This window comes from Chinchilla lanigera, unplaced genomic scaffold, assembly GCF_000276665.1.
Source record: "Chinchilla lanigera isolate Chin_1 unplaced genomic scaffold, ChiLan1.0 scaffold00024, whole genome shotgun sequence".
Taxonomy (NCBI): Eukaryota; Metazoa; Chordata; class Mammalia; order Rodentia; family Chinchillidae; genus Chinchilla; species Chinchilla lanigera.
This window is the reverse complement of record NW_004955425.1, coordinates 27,359,785-27,384,382: the sequence shown is the minus strand read 5'-3', so window position 1 is coordinate 27,384,382 and position 24,598 is coordinate 27,359,785. Positions and strand designations below refer to the sequence as shown.

General features: G+C 45.4%; 1 long non-coding RNA gene across 1 annotated transcript; it reads right to left on the bottom strand.

Annotated features, from left to right (window-relative positions):
- Nucleotides 1–1,602: 1,602 nt before the first annotated feature.
- On the bottom strand, nucleotides 1,603–4,613 carry LOC106148631. The gene is made up of 3 exons (XR_001234266.1): nucleotides 4,394–4,613; nucleotides 2,232–2,306; nucleotides 1,603–2,128 (listed from the first exon to the last, which is right to left on the bottom strand). It is a non-coding gene; the product is annotated as an uncharacterized LOC106148631 (long non-coding RNA).
- Nucleotides 4,614–24,598: the final 19,985 nt, after the last annotated feature.

The following is a 24,598-nucleotide window of genomic DNA, read 5'->3' as shown; positions in this document are numbered from 1 at the left end:
ATACACTCTCTGAGGCCATGCTTCCAGCCACCTGCTCTTTTTGACCAGGCCCTACCTTGTAGGGTAACAGCAATGATAGTGCCCGCATTGTCCAATCCCCTTTCAAATCCCCATCTATGAGCTGGAGTGACTATAACAGCAACACAGTCAGACAGCTTCAGAAAGACACCACTGCCCCGCTCCCTGAGCTGGGAGATGAAAAGCAAACGTCCACACCAGCAGATATTTCGTATACTTGCCACATGGGTGGTGAGGCTGGGGCCCGTGTCTCCTGTGTCTTTAGATCCTTTTCACTCTGCAGCCCATGGAGGGTGCGGGGAGGGCAGCTCAGCAGAAGACGGGTGGTGGCAGAGAAGTGACTGCAGTGGAGTAAGCCAGAGAGAGACCTTACTGAATTCTGACTCCACAGCCCTCTCTGCGGTGACCTGAATGTGCAGTGGGTGGCAGCACTCTCCTCCCAGGAGGAAATCACACAGAGCTTGGGCCCACCCCCTAGTGCCTGCCTCTTTTCCCTGCTTCTCGGTTTTAACCCTGGACATTGCTCCAAGCCAAAGAAATCAGAGAGGTCTTGTGGTTTCGGAAAATTGTCTCAAGGTGTCCATAACATTTACTGTCAGGCAACAAGGCAGGCAATAGATGAGCATAGCACAATCCCACACACTTGTACACACTTAGCCACTGCTGCCAGAAATGTTTGTAAGGTTATTTACCAAAATGTTAATAGTTTTCTCTGGATGGTTGGATTTCGGGCAATTGCTACTGTGTTCTTTATGCCTTAATGAGTTAATTTTTTTTCAATGAATATGTGTTTTTCAACAAATACAACTGTCTGGGAAAGAGTGGTTAGCTAGGAAGACTTCCCGAAGGTCAGATACACAACTGGCTCTGTCTTAGGCCACAGGGTGAAGACGTGAGTGCAGAATGAACACGTTAGAAATACCTGCCATCTGTGTAAGCTGGGCCACCTCATCAAGAATTATCTGGCTATAATCAGGCAAAACTAAAAATCTATTTTCCATATATCAGTTCTATCTCATCCTATTTTCCCATGACAAATCTCAGCATTTTATTCTGAGTCAATCAAGTTCAGCTATTCTGTACATACAGTAAAAATATGGACCACCATGGTGTGTGTGTGTGTGTGTGTGTGTGTGTGTGTGTGTAAGCACAGAAGTAATCCATGAGAATACCCCACAGTCCTATTCCCGTTACTCCAGAGAATGGGGCCTGGGCATGTGTGTGCCCAACAGCCCCATGGAGGTGGTAAGAGTTGGGTCAGGACTCCAACTGTGACCACAACACTTTATTTAGTATATCGAAAAAGCTCTGAAGCAGAAGGGAAAAAGTTTCAAAAACTGTGAATCGGGGATAGATAGGAGCTGGGGTATCTATGCTTATTTGGGTCTTTCTGTAGATTTTCTTAAAAAAGAAGTGGCAGAGGGCAGACGAGAAGAGTTTTGGCAAATAATATGTACATTCCAGGAGTATACCATCATACATCCACATGTCTGTTAGGTCCCAAAGGCAAATTCATGATAGGGAGGTGGAGAAAGTGGGATTTAAAAAATTCTTTATTGAAAAATATAGGGGGGTGGTCAATTGCCTGTACAAGAAAAGGACACCTAGAAGACTAGGTAAGGTAGGTTAGGTTTTGCTACAATAACAAACAACACCTGAATTTCAATGTCTTCATACAAAAAATGCTTATTTTTTCCATTCACCCCAAGTCTCCTATATGTGTAGCAGCTGTCTGCCATGAGGTGGTTCAGCCCCCTGTTTCAACTCAGGGCCTCCACACTGGCTGAAACTGGAGTGGAGAGAGGCTCGGAAAGCTCACGTAGGTGTTCACTGCCTCACCCCGGAAGTAGTGTGTGCCATTCCCACCCCCGTTTTAGTGGACAGAATTATTCCCATGCCTGTGTCCAACTGCGAGGGGTCTGAGAAATGGAAGACATCACGCACAGAGGAAGGACAGCATGAATCTTCTGGAGGAAGAGAGCTAAGGCCGCCCGGTAAGTAAATTGCTCTTGTCAGCCTACTTAGGCCCCAGGCTTTAGGAGGCTTTTGCCACCTTCAATCAGAGAAGCTCCATCTTGACTTTCTTGTTGTAAGCTGGCTGTCCTAGCTCCTGAAATGAACAATTATTCCTATATTTGATACACAGTATGACATTCAAGGACATTTAATGAAAAAATATCAACAGACTCTAAAAAAAAAAAACTGAGACCTACCAGTTACATACGCCTTGATGTGATTGTCACTTGTATACCAGGCAATGGCTTTATTGGCTTCAAAGCTCCCGCACGCTACAAAGAAAATCTGTTACATGTGGGCAAACATTGAGATTTAATCAGCAGAAATTCTTACAGCTCAGAGACCCTTGTGCTCTGCCACACAAAGGACGTTTCCTGAGTTCTGGAATGACAGGGACGATTTCAAGGAGCCCAGGGTAGCTGTTATGGATGCAACAGACTCCTGCATACTGCTCATTTCTAAGCAAAATGTACCATGGAAGATAGCAGAAGGCAACCAAAGGTGTTTTGAGTTGGTCTAGAGGAGACAGGATGGAGTGTGGCTCTTTTTCACCAGGATATGTGAATGATGAAACCAGCACAGCAGTTCCGAATGCGGGCGTGGGAGTCAGACTGCCCGGACTCCGGTGTTAGTCTGCCAGTTCCTGGCTTAATGATTTTAGGTGCTATACTTTTGTCTCAGTTTCTTCATTTATAAACAGTATAATAATAATCCACCTCAAAGTGTTATTTTGCAGATTAAATGAAGTAATACACAATCACATACACCAATGTTCCACTCAATAGTAGACCACATGTACTACAGTAAGGTGGTTCTGAAAGGTTATAATGGAGCTGGAAATTCCTATCACCCAGTGACATCGAAGCCATCACAGTGTTGTAGTGCAAAGCATAACTCACAAGTTTGGGGCGATGTTGTTATAATAATCTTATTGTGCTGCCAGTTGTATAAAAGTATGGTGCATAATTATATAAAGTATATAATACTTCAAAGTGATAAACAACTGTGTAACTGGCTAATGTATACCAGCATACTATCTACTTTTTATAGTTATTCCAGAGTGTTTTCCTGCCCAGGAAAAATAAAGCTGTGAAGCACAGGCCATGTTAAGCTGGCAGCAGCCTTATACATTTTCTGCTTACCCTGTCTCCTGATTGTATCAAGAGGCCATGTCGCGTGACTGCTCCGTGCCATTTAGGCTGCATAAGTGCGCTTTATGGTGTTTTCACAGTGATCAAATTGCCTAATGACACATCTCTCAGAACTAGCCCTGTAGTTAAGTGGCCTGTGACTGTACACAGCTCAGCGCGGGCCCGACATGCCAGAAGTGCTCAGTGTCTCTGTCACAAAGATCGCAGCAGACACCAGCAGACCTTTCATTTCTGAACAAAACTTACAATGAAAGAGAACTGAAGATGACTGCATCATTTTTTTTTGAGTTGCTTCAGAGGAGACGGGTTGGATTTTGCTTCTTTTCACCAGTGAATACAAAAGCATATAATTGAAATGTCATCCTTCCAAGGATTAAGGGACTTCATGCAAAACAGAGAATGAAGTCCAGTAATTAAGTTTCATTACTGAAGTCCAGTAATGAATTAATGAAAATAACAAGCTTCCTTTTACACAAGAATAGAGCTAAGTGTACCTTCATGATGCCATTGTTCTTTAAAAGTGGTTCCATGTAGATTTACAGTATGTTTTTGATTGTTTTAAAAATGGGTTATAGGGTCTTGTAATAATTTCTGGCTCTGTTTAGTAAATTCATTGTTATGCAAAGAAATTACATTCAGAAATAGGAAACGACTTTATTTGCCTAAGAAATCGTGTTCCTCCCAGACAGTGGCAATGTGCATTTCTGAGATACACAGCAAGCAGCCGGACCGCAGAGGGGAGTATCTGATTCCACACCCCGCCTTCTTCCCCGCCAGATTTCTGGTATGTTCACTCCCGCTGGTCCTGAAAGGCAAAGTCCGTCCCAGCTGGCCCATCCCCTACTCCACTGACATGTAACATTACAGATTCACCCTTGGCTTGACTTATCATTTTCAACTTTCACACGTTTAAGTGTTTAGGTAAAACATCCTCCGTACATCTGCCAGACCCCTTGGCCTGGAGTTGCTGGAACTCCTTGTCTATTTTATTTTATTTTATTTTATTTATTTATTTTTTTCCGGTACCGGGAACCGAACTCACGACCTTGCGCTTGCCAGGCAGGCGCTGTGCCACTGAGCTAAATCCCCAGCCCCTCCTTGTCTATTTTAAGAACCCATGTCTCCCATTAGGATGTCGTATCCTGGGCAGAGCAAAAGGAGGGATCTCTCTGGCTGAAAACAGCGGGCGCTCCCCAGAATATGAATACCTCTCAGATCAGAGACTGATGACGTGCCAGCTCCCGGGGCACACGGCCACCGGCTCCGTGAGATGCCCAGGGCGCAGACTCCCTGCCTCCTGCTTGGCCCTCTCTCTCTTGGCCGGGCCCCGCGGGCTGGAGAGTCGTGCTTCCCCGGATCTGCCTCCTGGGCCTCGTACAGACTGTACTGGCATCTGGCCGTGTGCAGTCCCTCGCTGCTGGTCTCGGCTTCCGGGTTCTCCCGCACTGAGGCCTCTGCCCAGCGCCCTGCGGGGACTCAGACCTGCAGCGGCTCCCCCTACAGGGCAGAGCAGGACATGTCAGCGGGGTCGCAGGACCCCTCCACTCTGGACCCGAAGGGATCCGGCCCTTCGCAGGCAGGTCTGTCACCCACAGAGAAATGCAGGGTCTCAGGAGCTGTTTGTCCCAACCCCACTTTCACACAGAGCTTCCAGTTTGGCTTTCAACTCAATCGGCAAGTGAGGTGAGCTGCAGTCCCAAAGATAAACTGACAGAGGTTCCTGTTACCCCTTATCTTGGGTACTGCACCAGGCCACTTGCTGATGTGGAGCTAAAAATTCATATTTTTGTAAGTTGTACAACTGTTGTTGTGTGGTTGTGCGTGTGGTGTTGAAATGTTGTGAAACTTTAAATGAAGAAAGGGTAACGAGGTCCTTGTCCTAGTCTGGGAAGGCCTGGCTGGAGGGCCAGGGAGTCCTCCTGGGGCTCAGGCTTCTGTGATTAGCAAGGTCTGGAAGTCGACACCCTGGGGACCTGCTGCCCTGGCTCCTTACCCCACCCTTGAGGACGCGTCCTCGCCCTGCCTTTCCCCATTCTGGGAGGGACACATTCTGGGAACTTAAGCCAACTGCCCAAGCTTTGAGGAAACTGTGGGCTGCAACATCTTTCAGAACAAAGAATTAAGTATCTTTCTAATTATATCCAGGCCTAGGTTTAAACCAGGGTTCCTATGGCCTCTTGAACTTCAAATAAATACCTATCCTGTTCCTTGTTTAAACAGGTGTAAAGGTATCGTGAAGACTAGATTTATCGGGGCAGGAAGGCAGCTCCCACAGCTGTCAGGAGCACACTGCCCTTTCATTCCTCACCAGAGGGGAAGCTAATTATATTGTCATAGAGCAAAATAAATGTACAATCTCTACTCCTGAGTTCAATGAACTAGCAGGGTAAACTTTCCTCAGAGCTGCTCTTTGGCAAGTCTCAGGGCCAGCGTGGGTGGCATGTGCCGTTGATATTTAGAGCCACTGCAGTAGGGTGCTGGGATGTGAAAGCTTGCTCTCCCCAGAGTGCCTTTGAGCGCATGCACACACACACACACACACACACACACACACACACACACACACACACATGCATGCACGCACCCTCCACTGGCATATATGTGCACACACGCACACACTCCCACACTGTAATGTACAACTCTCACACTTATTCACTTAGCACATTGTCTCACAGACACACACAAACTCCCCCACACATGCACATTTGTGCACTTTGTATTCATCCATGTATATGCTTTTGTGCACACAAACCCATGGACCCCCTAGGTACTCTCTCACACCCATGTTTGCACATATTTACACAACTCACACATACATGCACAGATTCACCCCTGCCCCCAGTCCTCTAATGCCTAGGCACTGCTACTCAGCCCTGAGTTTTTTCCATGGAGTGCAGATCCCTATCAAGATGCCTGGGTCTTTCCTGAGTTTAGCATGCCAAAATCCTGCTTCCTAAGAACCCTCCCCTGCACAGTCCTGGGCACACTTGGACCCTGGCCACCCTGAAATCCAGCTGAGAACTCGTCTGAAGTCTTTGTCAGCACACAGTGTCATGAGTGAGGTTTGCCCATGCTGGGCTCTTTTGGAAGTGGCACTCGGGCACTGTGACAGGTCCTCTCCGTGTCTGGGTCAGCCTCCCAGACACACACAAGCACTCAGCCCACAGCAGCCATGGTGAAGACTGCACAGTGCTTGGTGCCTGGGCTCCGTCTGCACAGAGGATGGATTCATGGGCTAATTCAGGGACAGGTGCACCTAAATCCAGTTAGCAAACAGAGAATTGTAGTGAAACTACTGGCTTAGGAACTTTCCACATGAACCTTTTTCTGGCACCAAGAGGAGCTTTCCAAGCAGCAGTGGTGACTGTGACCAGCCATTTTCAATGGAGGAATCCCCACAGAAGGCAGTCTTGTGTGAGTCAGAGCTCCCCTGGGTGGGTCTGGGTGCGGCTGAAGAACCTGTTAGAAGGGCATAGAGATATGTCGGAAGAAATGGCAAAGGCTTTGGAATTAGCCAAAATCAGATTGGTGTCTTTTTTCTCCACTTATCAGCCACAAATGTACGGCTTTGAGGAATTTACTGAAAAATTCTGAGCCTCTGTTTCCTCCTCCTTCAGGAGGGCATACAAACAATACCTCTCTCAGAAGTTTCCTGGTGTCTATCTAATGGTGTCAATGGTCCTGACTTATGGGGCTGGGGATTTAGCTCAGCAGCAAAGTGCCTGCCTGGCAAGCGCAAGGTCGTGAGTTCGATTCCTGGTACCGGAGAAAAACCAAAAAAAAAAAAAAAAAATGGTCCTGGCTTAGTGAAAGTGGTGGGAGACATGACAAATGGCAGCTTTTGAAAAAAAAGATGACTGAGAACACTGTTTTATTCTTCTTGTTGTTCTGGAGCATTCCCATAAAATCCGAAAAAAAGGTGTTCTTTTCTCACACAGTTAAGTTCATGGAGAATATTGATTTCCATTGTTGTAATAAATTACCAAGAATGTAGTGGCTTAAAATAATGAGTATTTTTTTATATCACAGTGCTGGAGAAGTCTGAAATAGGTCTCACAGGATTAAAATCAAGATGTTGGCAGGGCCTCATTCCAGCTGGAGGCTTGGGAGAATTCATTCTTTTGACTTTTCCAGTTCCTAGAGGTTTCCTGAATTCTTTAGCAGACAGCCTCTCCCTTTATTTTCAAAACCAGCGATCTGGCGTCTTCACATCTCTCTCTGTCTCAATCTCTCCTAACTCTTTCACTGCAAAGACGCATGTGATCCAGATATTCCAGGAAATCTCTCCATCTTAGGAACCTTAACCTCACCGCCTCTGCAGAGACCTCCTTGCCACCTCAGGTATCATCTTCACAGACCCCCTACCCCTTATTAGGAAATGCACATCTTGGAGAGGCCATTATTCTGCTTCCTACTTTGGGAGAGCTTAGTAACTTTAAACTTTTTGATCTTCCAAAAGTTCTTCTCCAACCTTGGATACCTGAACCTAGTTGCCTAGTAGCAAATGCTGGCAGAAGGTTTAAAAAGATACTGAACACATTAGTATCACCAGAGCACTTAGAAATTGCCAGGCAGGTAGTTTCCTTTTGCATGTGTGGATGTCTGAACCTGTTTACTTGTGGTTGTGATTTTATAATGTGTGACATAACAGGGTCATAGTTTTTTATTATAAAATGGTTTCTAGCATGTTTGCAGGGACCAAGGGGTTATGTGGAGTCCCATGGAAATAACTCTGACTTTTGCAGGTGCTCTGATCTCTGAGAAGCCTGACAACCACAGCTGGGGGCTGCCAGGCCTGGGACTTTACAAGACCGCTAGTCCTGCTGCCACCCCAGCCAGGAAGAAAGGACTGGAGTATGCAAGCAAGTTCAGGGTATGTGACTTTTTAAAAATATTCTTCACATGAGTCAAGAACTCCAATGTGGACTTTAGATAGAAACTGGAACTCAGTGGGAGGTCCTTGAGGGTGGAGGATGGGGTGCCTTCAGGCTTTCAAAACACAAAACAGGTGGTTCTCAGTGGCGCTGGCTGGAGGGGAGGAGGAAGCAGAGAGTAGGGAGGCCTCCGTGCCACCCCCCGGGATGGGGCTGGTGTCTGCTGCCTGGGTTGCTGCCTGAGAGTGGAGTGACAGCTGAGGGTCCATGCACCCTGCATGTGGCTGGGGGAGAGATGGGGGCCACTGGGTGGCCCAGGGAGAAAACTAGAGACCCCATGGGGAAAGGGTTTTCTTCACCACCAGAATACTGTTGCTTAGCTCAGAGGCCTCAGAGGCTTGGAGAACCTACAAAAGCAGGAGTCTGGCCAGGCTGGAAGCTCCCAAAAGAGAAGACCAAGGAGCAGAATGATGTGATGGAGGAATGGTGATGAGGTCGACCAGAAATCTGAAGCCATGAGCCCAGCCAGAGGCAGGATCAGTCAAATCGATGACAGGCTTTGATTATTCTAGGGTAAGAAATCTGTGCTTTGTAAACATGCTAGATGCCTGCATTTTTGCATATTTTCATTTTTTTGTTTTATTTTTTGTTGTTGTCAATGTTGTTGATGTTTTAGTAAACCTTGGGTAACAGGGCCCTTGCTCTTGCCCAGAAAGGCCCAGCTGGGGAATCAAGGAGTCCTGGCACTGCTCTGGCCCCTGGTGAGGTGCACATGGACATGTGATAAGTCAGTACCCCAGGAGTGGCTGTTCTGGAGTTCCTCGAGGAGTCCTTCATGACCTCAATACGTTGTACATGCCAGGGAAATGGTGATTCTAGTTGTGTTTTAAGCACTGGGCATAAAAAGAGAAGCACCTTCCAGTTAGGCTTCAGAATGGACAACTCACACGCGCCTGCCCTGCTCACACAGGCGGCTGGACTGCAGCACTGTTTATGCAGCTTAGCAGGTAACCAAAAATGCCCCTTGGCTCAGTGAAGGGGTTTCGCTGCCCGTTTTCCTTTTACGCTCATTAGCCCTTGTACAAAATACGCAGACCAAAAATAAATAGAAGGGCAAAGAACAAAATAAATAGAGATCTACGTACAGTCTGCACCACAGACCTGTCTGTCATCAGTTAGCCCTAGCCTCTCTGACAACGGCACTCCTTAAAAAAGCCCCAAAATTTTCAGCCTGAGGATATGACAGTACTGGGTTCTGTAAATGAGCACTCTAAGGACCGTTTTCCTGACAAGACGATCAGACTCAGGATAGTAGATGGTAGCCAGGTGTGGTGGCACATGCCTGGTAACCCCTGCTCTCTGGGAAGCTGAGGTAGGAGGATAGCAAGTTCAAGCCCAGCCTGGGCAACTTAGCAAGACTTTGCTTCAAAATTTAAAAGTAATGATGATGATAATAATAATAATAATAATAATAATAATAATAATAATAGAGCTGGACATGTAGCTCAGTGGGAAGGCCCTGGGTTCAAGTGCAGTCTCAGTCAGCCACTCAGCAAATGGGTGCCCCAGGACTGGCAATGACTGTAAGTCCCACAGCGCTCCTATAAGAAACATGGCCACTGTTTACACCTGAGGGGGCAGGAGGAGTGGCGGCAGAGAGGGAAGCAGAGCCCACCAGAGAACGCCCATAAAACATAGACTCTGTGCAGTAATGAGGGAGTGATTTAAATCCAGTTAGAATTTCTGGGGAGAAGGAGTAAAACTTACCAGCTCTGCTCAGAACCTCATGAATAATTTTTCACCTGACATGGGACCCGGAACCCGCAGAAAACTGAGCTGGCCAAAGGAAAATAGGTTTCCAACTCACCTCTGTTCCTCCAGCCCTATTCCTAACCAGGATGGGAGACGGAAGCTGAGACGGGAAGCGCATCATTTTTAGACGCATTATATTTTGTTCTTGTGTGAGAAAGTTTGGACAGAAAACACATTTTCTGGCAGCTGAAACCTCGCCTCCTGGGTTGGCTAAGGGAGAGGCCATGCACCCATGTCGGCCGGCGTGCCCAAGTCACTGAAGTCCTCTAAACTAGCAGAAAGGGGGACTCAGGATGGAAAATCACCTAAGCCTGGAGCCCTGGGCCGTGCACAGGCGACCCCAGCATTACCAGGGAGCGGCCAGCCAGGCTGGGAGCGGGTTTCCCACAGGCTCTAGGTGCACAGCCTTAGGTGGCCACTTATGGGGGCCAGGGGTTGCGGAGGGGGTGCCAAGCCGTCCGAGCCATCTGGAGGCTCCCAGGGGCCTCGGACCGCAGGGTCGCCCTGGTCCCCACGGAACAGGGAGCCCTCGCGCGACCCGGGCGCCACCTTGGAATTGGCGGTGACCTGAGCGACGGGGCCCGCTGTTTCCCCAGCTGGCCGCAGGGGGGCAGAAAAGAGGGACGGAGGCCATCGGCTCTGTCCCGCCGCCCGCCCGGGACCCGGCCCGGGGAGAATCGCTTCCAGCCTCAGGCCGGCCTGGCGTCCGGGAAAAGGGAGGCGGACCCCTCGACCCCCTCAGCCCACCTTCCCAGGGCCAGCGACCCCGTCTCCTCTCCCTTTTGCAGATCGTGGGGCGCTGTGGGCCTAAAAGACACCAAGGAGAACGTAAAGTAGTTGTTCTGGTCCTGACTGCGTGCTGAAGCACAGAAATTTAAATTCAGGAGCAATCCTTGATACCTGATTAGGCGGACACCTCCCCTCTTCCTGCTTTCTTCCCCGCCGGTGCTGACGTCCACGCATCTCTACTGTTCCTCCCTGGGGTTACACGTCACCTGGTTCTCTTCTCTTCGTTTCTCTCCTTCTGGCTCCCAAATTTAATTCTGATGCGCGTGAACCAGGGTAGCAAAGGTTCTGTCCAGAGGGACCTAAACCTAGGAACATAGCCTTCAGAAATCAATCATTTCTCCGTGTGTTATCAAGAGTGACACGTCACGTTTAATAAAATATTCTTCCGTCTTGGGGAGGGAGACCTTTGGTCTGAAATGATTTGCATGATTTGTTTCGCTGATGATATTTATTTTGAAATTTCAAATTTCGAATTACAGACGATATAAAATGTTTATGTTCCGTCAAACTAGACTTAGGCTCAAAAGGATTGTGAAACTGCTGTTCGAACGTTAATAAACTGTCAAGCTAGAAAAAAATAAAATGCCTCAACGGGACAGCACTGAAGCCAGGCTAATGGGAACCAAGAATAGTTCTGAAAACAAGTCCTTTGCTTTCTTTGTCTTATTAGTATATCAATTTTTTTTTTTTTCTTAACAGTGTAGGGAATTGAATCCAGGGCTTTGCACTGAGCTACATTCCTAGCTTCACTTTTATTTTTTGTTTTGAAACAAAGTCTCACTAAGTTGCTATGTTGAGCAGACCAGGCTCAAACTTGTCACTCTCCTGTTTCAGCCTCCCAGGGTGCCGGGATTGTAGGCATGTGCCCCCGTGACAGGTTTGCATGTCACTTCTTGGTGGAAGGGAACAGCTAGACCAGTCTCAGGCCTGGTCTTATCTAGTGTAAGGAGCTAGGAGAGGAGGCCCAGAGCTACAACCTTGCTGTGCCCTTGGAAGCTGGTCCGAGTAGGCAGAGAGGGATCGTCTGTTTCAATGTCAGAAAAAAGGGGACAGCATTGCTCCTTCTGGAAACTCACCCGGAGCACCTAAAGCGTAGGCTTGTGGTTTGCTCCTTTATGCCAAGACTCTGCTCCTCCTGTTACTCGGCATCTGCTTGTCTAGCTGGGCAGTAGCCCAGGCCACCAATTTTCCATTCTCCTTTCTGCTGGCTTTCTCCCCCACTTGGAAGTTTGGCAATTCATTAACATCTCCACCAGAGGGTGGGCAGGAGAAGGAAAAGCTTGGAACTCCTGCTGGCCTTGCGGTTCTTGGTAGTTGCTACTTCGAGGGCTGGGTTTGGTGGGAAAAGAGCAGTGGTGTTGGCTAAAATGAGATTTGGGGATTATTGGTGGATTTAATCTGGTCTCACGTCTACCATTTCCACAAGTAATTAGAGGTTACTAGTCACATTCAGGAGTTGCATTAGTCTCAAAGAATTTACAGAAAAATCTAAATAGGCTTAAATACCATCTTGGAATCCAGAATGTTAAGCTGTATGCTCCAGATAATTAGCATTTTTAGGGTCTTTCCCACCCTCCATCCCACCCTTGGGGCTACAGCCACTCTTAGGTAATAGTTCTTTGAATATATTTGAAATATGACATTTTTTAGGGTGGGGTAAGCTGAGCGGGAAAGGGAAAGAAACACTACTGCAGGGACAGGGAATCCGCAGTGCAGCGTTGGATACTTGAAACTTCTCTGATCTCCAAAGGTATTTTCTGATTCTGGAGGCGGAGAGAAAAGCCCTGTTAACATGCATGGTGATCCCCAGGCAGAGGGGGTTCACAGAGGAGGGCCCACCGCCAACTGGAGCATGAGCCCGCACCATGTGTTAATGGAGGGGGCCCACCCTTCTGCAAGGCCCAGAGCCTCTCTTCCAGAGGGCCAGAGTGGAAAGACATGGTGACATTCTCTCAGCACTCCCTCCCCAATAGGAGCTCCCACTAGCACTGTTGTGAAAACAGCACCCTGTTCAGGCAGGATGGGGGAGACTGTGGTGCTCCCAGGAATCTGTGCTTCCGTAGTATTTAACCGTTTCCAAAGCAATTTTGTGTTTGTTCCCTTATTTGATCTTCATGGTGACTATGGGGTGGGAAGACAAATATTCTGTTTTCTATTTCCTTCTGCTGAGGCGGCTTAGCACCAGTCAGGAAGGTAGTGAGAGCAAAGCAGAATTAGAATCCAGGTCTTGGATCCTCTCCTCCACAAGCAGAGTCCTGCTACATCATAGTTTCTTATTTGACCAAATTATTGTGCCTGCCATGCATTCTGTAAGTAGCTACTACACTTGATTTTTATTTTTTTTTGGTACCAGGAATTGAACTCAGGACCTTGTGCTTGCCAGGCAGGCACTTGTGCTGCTGAGCTACATCTCTGGTCCTTACACTTGATTTAAAAAAAAAAAAAATGGTTTTGTTTTTGTTTTTTGGTAGCAGGAGTCAAACTCAGGACCTTGCATTTATCAGGCAGGTGCTGTGCCACTGTGCTATATCCCTGGTCCTAAATTTGTTTTTTTGAGCAGGGTCTCACTATGAAGCCCAGGCTGACCTCAACTCACAGAGATCCTCTTGCCTCAGCCTCTTGAGTTCTGGGATGACAGGCGTGCACCACCACACCTGGCAGATTTACACTTGAAAAAGCTACTCTTACACTGATATAACTGTGCAAATCATACTCAGGAAAAGTTTTTAAGACTCATTTAATACTGTTTTTTCTTTGGAATTCCATTACAGCAGTTCGACTTATTAGTTGTATTTTTCTCCTAATAATCAGTAAGGTTTTAATCTAACTGTGTTGGATAATTTCTTAAAGTCACTTATGAAACATCACTTTATCCCATGGGCCTTCTTTTCCATTCCTGAGTGGACACTGGAATATTCCCAAAGATATACATCAAGATCCCAGCTCAGTAAATGAACTCAACCGTAAATAAAATGTCTAGTATATGTAATTACTGCAAATTGTATCTCCATTGATATTTTTAGCAAGATTGATTTAAAAAATGCTCTGACATAGCCCACATGCTGATAGTCTAATCCATGCTTAAAGAAAAAAAATTCAGCCTGTTCCATCAGCACCATTCACATTTTAGATTACCCACGTTGTAGAGGCCTCCCCGAAGTATTTCCTTCAACCTCTGCCAGGCTGGAGCCGGGGGTGAGGAGTGGCAATATTATATAAATATCTGCACAGAGTTCTTGGACAGAACTGTACAACAGCCATATATGGTGAAAGGTAGATTTTCCCCTGAGACTTTATTCTTGGAATATGTTAAAATGCACATGTCTCCATTTCTGCTCCCAAGAAGCTGGTGTGCAGATGTGAAGTATTGGAGTGGTGGAAATGCTGCTGTCTACGGTTTACATGACGTCTAATAGGCCTCTAGAATGTGCTTAAAGACGGCGTTCAGAGTGAGGCCCCTAACCTTCTTTGACGTAATTGTCTTTCTTTGGAGACACAGCTTGAAGGAAAGGATGAAGATTTGAAAAGGGAATTAATTTTCTCAACTAGGCTTATTATTTTCCCCTATTGTCTATGGTACTCTGTTAAGCTAAAAACACAAAAAAACAAAAACAAAAACAAAACACTAATCACGGACTCTACCTGAATTATGCTGCTATTTGTGGATTACATGTCACTGTATCTGGCTTATGACTCCCCTATCAGGAAAGTTCTGCCTGATTTCACTCGTACGCTGACACTGTTTAGAATCTGATCATTATTTCCACTCCAGTGTTTCCAACTTTGCATAAAACATAAGTTATCTGAAGTAGAAGGACCCTTTATAACTACTATTTTGATAATTTTCACTTAGAGTTATTCTGGTTTTCTACAAAAAGTGTACTCCAAGAAGAACATTTGAAAAATGTTAGCAGTCTTACTTTAAAAGCTAATTTTCTAATTTACATTTTTAAAATAGCGCTTAGGCAGCCTTTCGCAATTAAAATATGATTTCCCCTCTATTTTTCTATGCTCAATAAACTCTGCTAAAATATATTATGAAATGTAGGATTAGAGACCAAGACATTAAACAAAGAAGTTAAGCGTTTTGAGGAGACTTTGAAAGCTCCGGTTTCCTGATACACAGAGTAGAGCCTGGAACAACTTTGCGGTGTTTAATGCGTTTGTTCCCTATCTTCTAAATGCAATAATTTCTAACCACTGCTTGATCATTAGAGATTTATATTCACCATAATTTATGTCAACTTATATCTGGGGCTTTTCTCCCCCCTACAATGCTTGGCAGCCAACTGCTGGTGGAAAATAGAATGTTTCACATTAGTCAGCAGCCTTCTTAAATTATTTCTATGAAATAATTTATGGTGGGTTACAAATTCTTATATGGCATTTAAAGTTAATGATTAGGCAGAGAGATATATCAGAAATATGATTAGTCACATATGTGTTTGGCTTGTATGGTTCCATCTATACGTGTTATAGGAGTTGCTTTTTAAAAAGATATTTTGGGCCTTATATATTTTCCAATGAAAGACAGCTCATTTATAAAGGAAAAGAAAAAAGATATACTCTCGTAAACTCTCTTCGCTAATTAAGTAGTCATAAAAGTAGTTTCTATTCGTGATGGCTATGTTCAGCACAGTACTGGGATGTGGTATAAAATTATAAGAACTGACAAGGGTAAAAATCTCTTGCTTTATAACTTGAAGTCAGGTTGTAGAAATCCTAACAAAACAGGAGTTTTGATGAAAATGATGATGCTCCTCCTTCACCACAGAGAGGAGTTTGTTATGGAATGATGCGCTCTAGGCCAAGCAAGTAATGAGATGGAACCCAGACTCCCTCCGTCCATCTCAGGATGAGCGACTTCCCACTGATTTTCATTCCTCTGTGTGGCTATCCTAAAGGCTTTGAAATATTCATTCAATTACTTTGATCATGGAGGAAAGAAAGTCATGGAAGAGCGGTCCTGAAAGTTTCATTACAATCTTATTCTCATGGAAGATACTCCCCGAGTATCTCTTTTGTACCTGAGGTAGATATCTCTTATTCTCTCCCCTCCCTTTCTTCCTATTTAACAGTGGCTTGAACTCAACTATTTATGATTCATTTCATGACAGGGTAGGCTTTCTCTGAGGGTACTAAAAAGTGCTGAAGTGGTTTTTAGAGACTAGGGGTAACAAGGAACTCTTTTCCTTCATGCTGTAAAATAAAGTCATTGTCAATAGACTACAACCTGCAATAAACTATTAAAAAAGGAATTTATGATGGCTGGTTATTATCCTCCTGAAATAATGTTGTTCCAGTCTGTCCTTGTCAGTCACCCTCAGGAGTCACGAGCTGGACTGCAAACAAAGGGAGGGTCTGGATGCACACAGAGGTTTCAGGACAAATTACCCAGGGAGGGCCCAGCCCGATGGTCCTTTATGCCCTTCATTGCCTTTTCAAAGCCACAAAACAATAGCCACATGTGTAGTTTGTCCTGTCTGTGTGAAAAGGCACCTGTTTGTGAGGAGGAGTTTGGACTGTGGATTAGAAAAATATTTGCATGGCTGGTAACAGTGGGCGTGCCCGGAGGGAGCAGGAGTGGCAGATGTTCCAGCTACTTTGAGTCCTGGTAGAGCCCTGTGGGTGAAGCTCGTCTATCTGGCAGGGTTCTGGGGAATCCTTGGCTCGGAGGGGAGAAGTGCGCATGCCCTCTGCCTTTTGCTGCATCTGCTCAGTGACTGTGGCGTAGCAGTGGGACCAGTAGAAGAAAGAACAGAATTTCCACCACTGGCTGGGTTAGTGTACGGCTGAGGAGCCAGAGGGTCCCTGAAGTTGGGGCCCCAACTAGGAGAGAGAGCTAAGGACACTGACTTTCAGGGCTAGGAATAATGGAGTTGTGGGAGTGGGAAAGTGGGCAAGACGGACAACCCATGAAGAGGGAGAACAGGAGGAGGGAAAGATGGAGAAGGCGGAATGAGGAGGAGACAAAGGCCTGAGAAGGGTTTGCTTGCATTCCAAGAGTCAAAGTGGTAAAATTCTATGTTCCAGACCTTTAGGATATGAGTTATCATTCCCTGAAGAAACTAACAGTTTCACTGATAAAATGATGACTTTCTTTACTTTAAAAAATTTATGTGATACCTGCAAATGTGGGGGTAGAAAAAGCTCTCCAAAGTTAGGACGAATATTGTTTAATGCTGAATGCTAAAGCTAAGAAAGCTGGCTTCAAAATGAGACTAACAATTAGAAGGTAAGAACCACTCCTGGGTCATTAATTTAAGCCTGTTCTGACACACTGTGCCATTCCCTGCTTGTTCCAGGAAGGCATCAGAAGCATAAACTAAGGGTATTTTTGAAAACCGGCTGGCTTAACTCTGGGAAGTGATGCCTGATGTTAGCACCTGTGGAAAATAGAAAAACAAGTGTGCTACTTTACTGGCATCATTTTGAAAAGGTGGCAAAGCTTTGCTATCATATAAGTGGATTCATGAACTTATTTTGTGAACTTAGACGAATTCCAATGATCTAATTGAGGAAAAATTCATAATAATGAAAATCAAAATCCAGCCAGGCATGGTGGCTCACGCCTATAATCTCAGCACTTGGGAAGCTGAGGCAGGAGGATTGTTTCGAGTTTGAGACCAGCCTGGACTATAAAGTGAGCTCAAGGCCAGCTTGAACCACATAGCGGAACCCTGTCTCAAAAAGACAAAAAAAAAAAAAAAAAAAGAAAGGAAGAAAGAAAGAAAATCAAAATCCAGAGTTAAAATTATCGCTTAGTATAAGCTGCAATTTGTAATTGTTGTCTCAATCAATATAAGTGACGCACACAGCCTTTACTGTGCATTCTCTCACAGGGTCATCCCCTACAGTTTCACAAGAGTTTTTTTTTTTTTTTTAACTAATTTTCTATTTTTATTAGTACATGTTTGTAATATGTAATGATTACCTTCATCGTGGGGAGTTGGTACATGAACTTAGCACATCTTAATTCTTTTTACCTGCCCCCGTCCTACATCTCTCACAAGACTGTTCTAAATCTCCTATCTCATGCAAAATCTGAAATCTTCTAAAATATTGTCACAGTGGCTGAAATTTTAAAATTAATAGAAAAAGTGTAATGAAACAATAAATACTGCCTGCCAAACTGATGCTAATGGATATTAATGTTCAGCCTTCTTAATACAAACATCAGAGTGGCACTACCCACTTTATGGAATGATGACCCCTGCCACAATCCTCACCTCTCTCTGAATCACGCAACGTGCCCAGCGGGGATGTTCTGAGCAACGCTTATCAAGGGTCATATTTAAGGGATTGAAACTAACTATTAATGCCGGCCTCTTAGTGGACTATCTACTTTTGGTCAACTATAACTATCGATGTTGGCCCCCTTTGAAGTGGCATTTATTACATCTGCCATTACAGTGTCTGATTAAAATACATTTAGGACATGTAAAGCAGATAATTTCTTAATTAAATACAGAACAAGAGCACAGAAGACAGTGCTCATTCACGTGACATCTTATAAATAAAAACCAGAACAAAGAAGACTCAACTCAGCCGCCCTCTGCCCAAGCTACAGAGACTCTGAGATATGTTTATTCTACTCAAAATCTAAGAGAACTTGTCACTGCACAAGAAAAAGATAAAATACAATCGAAAATGCGGCTTTCTATAATATTTTTCTAATTATCACCTTGGCTCTCTGTGGTTCTGCAAAAACAAATAAATACAAAGCTAAGTCCTTCATTTATGCCCAATTTCAAATGTAGCTACAAACGCCCCAAGTGAGAATACAGTTTTCTAGAGTTCTGAGACGTCAGCTGTGGTGAAGAAGAGCCATGAAGAACTTCCAGAGCAGCTGCAGAGGGTCAAAGGGGGTTTGGAAAGCAATCTGGGATGTGCTGGAGAGTTCTCCTCCATCCTAGGTTTTCTGTCCTCACCGATGTACTCACTGTTGTGTATAAAGGGCCATTTTGGAGAAGTGAAGCTGTGAGTGTGGGGTTCGTTGTTAAATAGTGAACCAACCCTTAGCAATGTCGCTGTTACTCCTTTGGAGCAAGTGGACCGCGAAATGAGCTGTTGAATCATGAAATGTAAGAATGGCAGGGGCATTAAGAGTGGTCTCTGGTAGCTGAGTACAAGCCTGTCAGCCTAGCTAGCTGGGGGGCTATACAGGAAGATTGCAAGGTCAAGCCCAACCTGGGCAAAGTAATGGGACCCTCTCTCAAAATAAAAAAAGTAAGTAAATAAAGGGGTGGGAGTATAGTCCAGCAGTAGAGCAAAGGTGAGGCCCTGGATTTGATTCCCAGTACAAAAAAACAGGTGGTCTCTCTGGGGCCATCCCAGGAATAGAGTAACTTAATTCTCAGTCCATAGCTGCTTAAATGCAAATATCAGAAACTGGTTTAGCCAGAAGATTATAGATTATAATGTATTTTGTTAATTTTTTTGGACTATACAGAGTGAAATTTACTGAGGGACATACTGACAGGGGCATGGTCCTGGGTGGCAGAGAGACAGTTCAGTCTCCATGTCTTTGTTACTTTTCTCTCGTTGCTGAGACAAAATACCTGATGCCCAAAATTAAGGAAGGAAAGGTTTATTTAGCTCAGTTTGTGGAGGTTTCAGTCCATAATCAGTTGGCTCCAAGGCAGGGTGGTGTGCCACAGGGACAATAGTTCATGGTCTCGGAAGACAGCAAAAGCAAGAACAAAAGGGGAGGAGAGAGAGAGACAGGCCTCTTCCCCTCTCTTGACTTGTGTGCAGGCTACTCGCCCCAGGGCTGGTGTAGCACTCACATCCATAATCCCCACATTGGACCCTGAATCAATCATAAGCTCTAGAAGCTTGCTCCATGAGTGCATGAGGCTTTGGAGGAATATCTAGTCACAAACCATAACACTCCACAACTTGGTTCAGACCCTCGTTTTGTTTATTTAGTGTTGGCTGGCAAAACCAACTAGGGTTGCCCTGGGGCGATAACGGCAGTTATGCCTCAAAGTAGCTCCAGTCACTTCAGCCAGAATCCACATTTCCTTCCCTCAGAATGGGTTCTCACCAGCTCATGTTCCCTCCTCTTCTGCAATGTTCCCTGAGCCTTTGAGCCTTTAGGGTTGTGCGGCCTGTAGCTCGTTCTGGAAGACCAATATCTAAATATTTCATTGTATGTGTCATAAATTTGAGTCCCACTCACTTGAGCACCAAATTTGCCTGGATCACTTTTGTGTCTTCTGAATCACAGACACTAGTGCTGTCCAATTCTGTGAGTCACACATACACTTCAAAAATTTTCTAGTAGCCACAGCTGGAAAACTAAGCAGAGACCAGTGAACCTAATTTTAATAATAGTGCATTAGTTATCTTTTGCTGTGTAACAAATTATCTCAAAACTTAACTTATCAGACATGTATGATTTCACAGGTGCCTGTGGTTCCTGATGCATGGATGAGTAGCTCAGCTGGACAGTTCTGGCTCCAGTCTCTTGACTCTGCAGGCATAGTCTGGGCCAGGCCACACCATCTGGAGCACTGCCTGGGGCAGGATGGTCTGCTTCCAAACGCCTTGCTCCCAGGAAGCCTCAAACCATGGTTCACAGTTGGTATTGGCTTTTGGCCCAGCTGCCCCGGGTCTGTTCTGTGTGGCCTCTCAGCTTGAGGGTCTCTGTTTTCATCTGTTTTGCGTTGCTACAACAAAATACCAGACACTGAATAATACAGAAGGAAAGGGGATTTATTTGGTTCATGGTTCTGAGGGCTGGAAGGTCCAAACAGCATCTGCAAGGGACAAGTATTTGACAAGGGCCTGCTGGCTCCCCTACAACATGGACGGCATGAGAGGATGGAAGGGAGCTAAGGAAGAATCATTCCACAAGACAGGAAGCCAGAAAGTGAGCTGAGCTGAGAGCAGCCTCACTGTGTAAACAATCTGCTCTCTTGGTAACCAACCCAGTTCCTTGAGACCTAACCCATACTCTTTGATAGGCCTTAATATTTCTGAGGGTGTGTTCCATGACCTGATTATTTCTCTTAAGGTCTACAAATGCAGTGCCATATATTGGATTAGGCCTACAGCCTATGAATCTTTGAGGGACAAGCCACTTCCAAACTATAGCAGTCTGTCCTTTCCATCTGCTGACTTCAATATGGCAACTTCCCTTTTGTTGTGTCAAAGATCCAAGATACAGAAAGGAACTGCCAGGGAGTAAGCTAATATACGAGAGAGGGAGCACCCAAGACAGAAGTCTGTTTGTAACCTAACCTGGGAAGCTACAGCTCAGCACTTCTGCCATGTTATATTTGTTAGAATTGAGCCATTAAGTCCCATCTATAGTTCAGGGGAGGGAATTATATATGCTCATGACTGCCAGGAAGTCCAGATTGGTGGGGACAACTTAGAGGCTACTTACCACAAATATATCTTATCTAGCATAACATATCCAAAGCATTACCTAATATATAATCAGCATAAAAATTATAAGATACTTTAGATTTTTTCATCTTGCCCTTGCTATATACTAAGTGTCTTCCTCACCTCCAAGTTCATATATCAAAGCCCTAATCCTCAGTGTGACGGCATTTGGAGCTGGAGGATTTGGAGTCAATTGGGGTCAGATGAAGTCAGAAGGGTGGAGCCTTGATGATGGGATGGATGCCCTCATAAGAGGAAGAGACACAGTCATGTCGCCCTCACTGCTTACAAGCATCAGGGACAGGTGATGTGGGGACACAATAAAGAGAAGGGCTCTCACCAAGCCACACTGGCACTCTGATTTTGGACTTTGGACTCCACAGCTATGAGAAATAAATGTTGATAGCTTAAGTCACCCAGTCTATGGTACTTGTTATAGCAGCCCAGATGATCCCAGGCTTCCGAGTCCAGTACCTACTTTATACTGATCATACGTGTGGACTTGGACTAGCCACATTCCAAGCATCGGTACTGCAGGTGGCTAGTGACTAATGCAGCACAGCACACACTTACATAGTTGACAGCCACCTGAAGGCCTCAAAACCCTGACTCAGGGGGTCTTCTTCACTAAGACCCTAAATGATTAAATGATTTATCAGCTATGCAAATACTAGCCATGTACCAGGCACGGTACGTACCAGAGCTCACAATCTATAAATCTCAGTGCCTGTACTAATGGAACTCAGACAAATAAGACATTATCTTCAGATTTTAGCCATGCTGGACTTACCTCAGGGTGGTTCACATCTACCCTGGGATGGTTTCTGGGATAAAGCAAAGCCCAGTCTCTCCACAGTCCTTGGGGAAGTGGGTGACCTAGAGGCTGCAGGGGCCAGCCAGAGCCTTTGACAATGACCACACACATCATTCCCTCCCAGACCTGTCCTGAGTCATGTACTTGAGCCTTGAGCTGGAGCCCATACATTGGCCTGAAAGCTGATTTCTTTGGACATGCAGCAAGTTAAATATTTGTTTAACTCACTACATTGTACTAAAGCACAATACTCCACAAGAAGTGCTTATAGGAGAAGGAAGCTGTAGAGAAAGCCTTTACTATTTCAAGTTTGTGGGGGTGCTTTGGAGCGGACGGTGAGGAAGTACAGGTTACATATCAAGGTTGCACCAAGCTTCAAAGGTGTGCCAATAAATTTTTGTGGGAAAAATGTCCGTAATTATCTTACTAGTTATGAATGGATTTAGCACCCTGGAGACTCATCCTCAACCTGTTTTCTGTCTTGACTGATAATGCAAATTCCTTGCTTTTATAGAATGGAAATGTGTATTTAATTTGCATCTTCTTGCACAATATATAGCCTGAATTGTGTTTGTGTTAAATCATAGACATCATGAAAGTGTAACACTACAGGAGCACATCCAAGGACTAAAGGGAAAGCCCCCTCCAAAACAAACAAACAAACCAACCCCCACCATTCAAAGGCCAGGGGTACTGCCTGGCAGTCCAGTTAAAGAACTCCTAAGTGTCATTTAGGGATTAGAAGTACAGCAAAGCAACTTTCTGAGTGATATCATCACCAATTAAGTAGTAGTTGTATATTTTAAAGTTAGAAGAAAATCCATGCCTGTCTTAATGGGAAGAAGTTAGTTTCATCCATATGGTTAAAAAAAAAAAAAAAGTCTTGCAAGCCTTCCTTACTAACTTTGTCCTTACAAAAATATTGTTCAGAAAACGGTAAAACCACTGTGAAGACAGTTTCAATAAAGGACTACAAGGAAAAAAACATATCCTTCTGACATGCAAAACCTGTTTCCAAGTTTTTATCCCATCATGTAGCTACAAAGTCATAGTAGCTTCACCTTTAAAATGCATGCCTTTGCCCCACGATGTGGACACACACACACAAAAATACATGATAACACAATTCTCATTAGTGTATCTGATAAGGTCATGATTTTGGCTGAACTGCTATAGGCTAAGACTCAACCATACAACCTGGAAATCCATTCAGGGAGCTTGGAACCTAGAAAAGACCCCAAAGCTGCTTGGCTGGAATTCAAAGGATGAAATTAAAGCTTCTGTTCTGTGTAAATCTGTCCAGATTTCGTGTTTTACAGCACCAGGCCTCGGTGCCAAGAACTAATTTTGCCTAGAGGCTCCCTCAAGAAGCGGAGCGCCCATCCCCTGAGGTCAGGTTCCACTCGAGAAAGGAATGGATGGTAAACATTCCCTCGCGCATACAATTTATGCGGGTCAGGTTTTCGCAGGGAGAGCGGCTTCATTCTAAAAACAAAGGGCTCCTGTTTTGGAAGTTCTAAATAAAAATAAAAATAGCATTTCAGTTATCCTTTTAAAAGACCATTCATACTCAAGCTGGGCATTTGTGATTGATACAAAACTATACTTTTACCGAGTTTTAGAATGCAAATTTAAATCCACAATGTCCGTTCCACAAATAGTGTCTCTCTATACACACACTGTGTTTATTTTGTATGCATAGACACATCGCATAGGGACACCGGTGAAGCAAGTGTCGTAGCTTTTACTGCCATTTATTGTGACATTTTGAACGTTTCGCTGCTGTGGTGGCGTAGGCAGCTCTGAGGAATAGGGACCGGGAAGGGGTGCGCAGATCTCTGGAGTAAGGGAGGCTCTAGGCAGGGAGCATCTTTGAACTTTTTGCATCTGAAGTTTGAATAGCTTCTCAAAAGTAAAAGCTGAGCCTATCAGGGAAACAACGGATCTTCCGATTTGTTCTACAGCTGAGCTCACTGCGTTAGTCGCTGGCCTTAGCGGCCCGTTCCCAGGAGAGGATATGTTACCTGTGTACCTGGCCTGGGTCGGTGGGCAGGAGGGCTCCCCTTCCTAGGACGGTCTTGTTTGCAGCTTTCTCCCACCAAACCCCGGAGCCACCCCTGGTGGCCGAGAGGGGCGCCCTGGCCCGCGCCCCTGGATGGGAGGCAGAGCAGGCCCTCGGCGCCCACTCCCGGGAGGGACCTTGTCGTCGCGACTCCTTAGGGCAGGAGAGCAGCCAGAGCGGGGACAGAACCGCGCTGGCCCTCCGCGCAGCCCCGGGGACGCGCGGCCCAGCAATCTTGGCGACGGGGCTGGAGCGCAGAGGGGACCTGGCGTACCTCGAGCTCGGGGCTGGAGGCCCTCGCACCCGATGTCCCCAGCAGGCTTAATGGAGAGAGAGCCTTAAAAAGTCCTGCACTCCTTGGGGACAGTCGTAATTCTCCAAGCGCTCCTGGATTCTCAAGGGCCGCGTCCACGCGGACTCCGCGGCTGGTAGAACCAGCCTTTTCCATGGCCGGCCGGAGAGGTTTGGTGACTGCCGTAGCGCTCGCTTGTGGCGTAAAATCCGTGGTGTATTTTTTTTTTTTAAACCTAAAGATGAATTTATTGTGAAACTGGCTAAGTTTAAATTCTCAGGTCCCTCACTGGCACTACCTTTTGCAAAGTCCCGGTAAAGACTCTAGCACTTTTGGATTCCTGATTGTGTGATCTGCATTTGAAAAACTCTC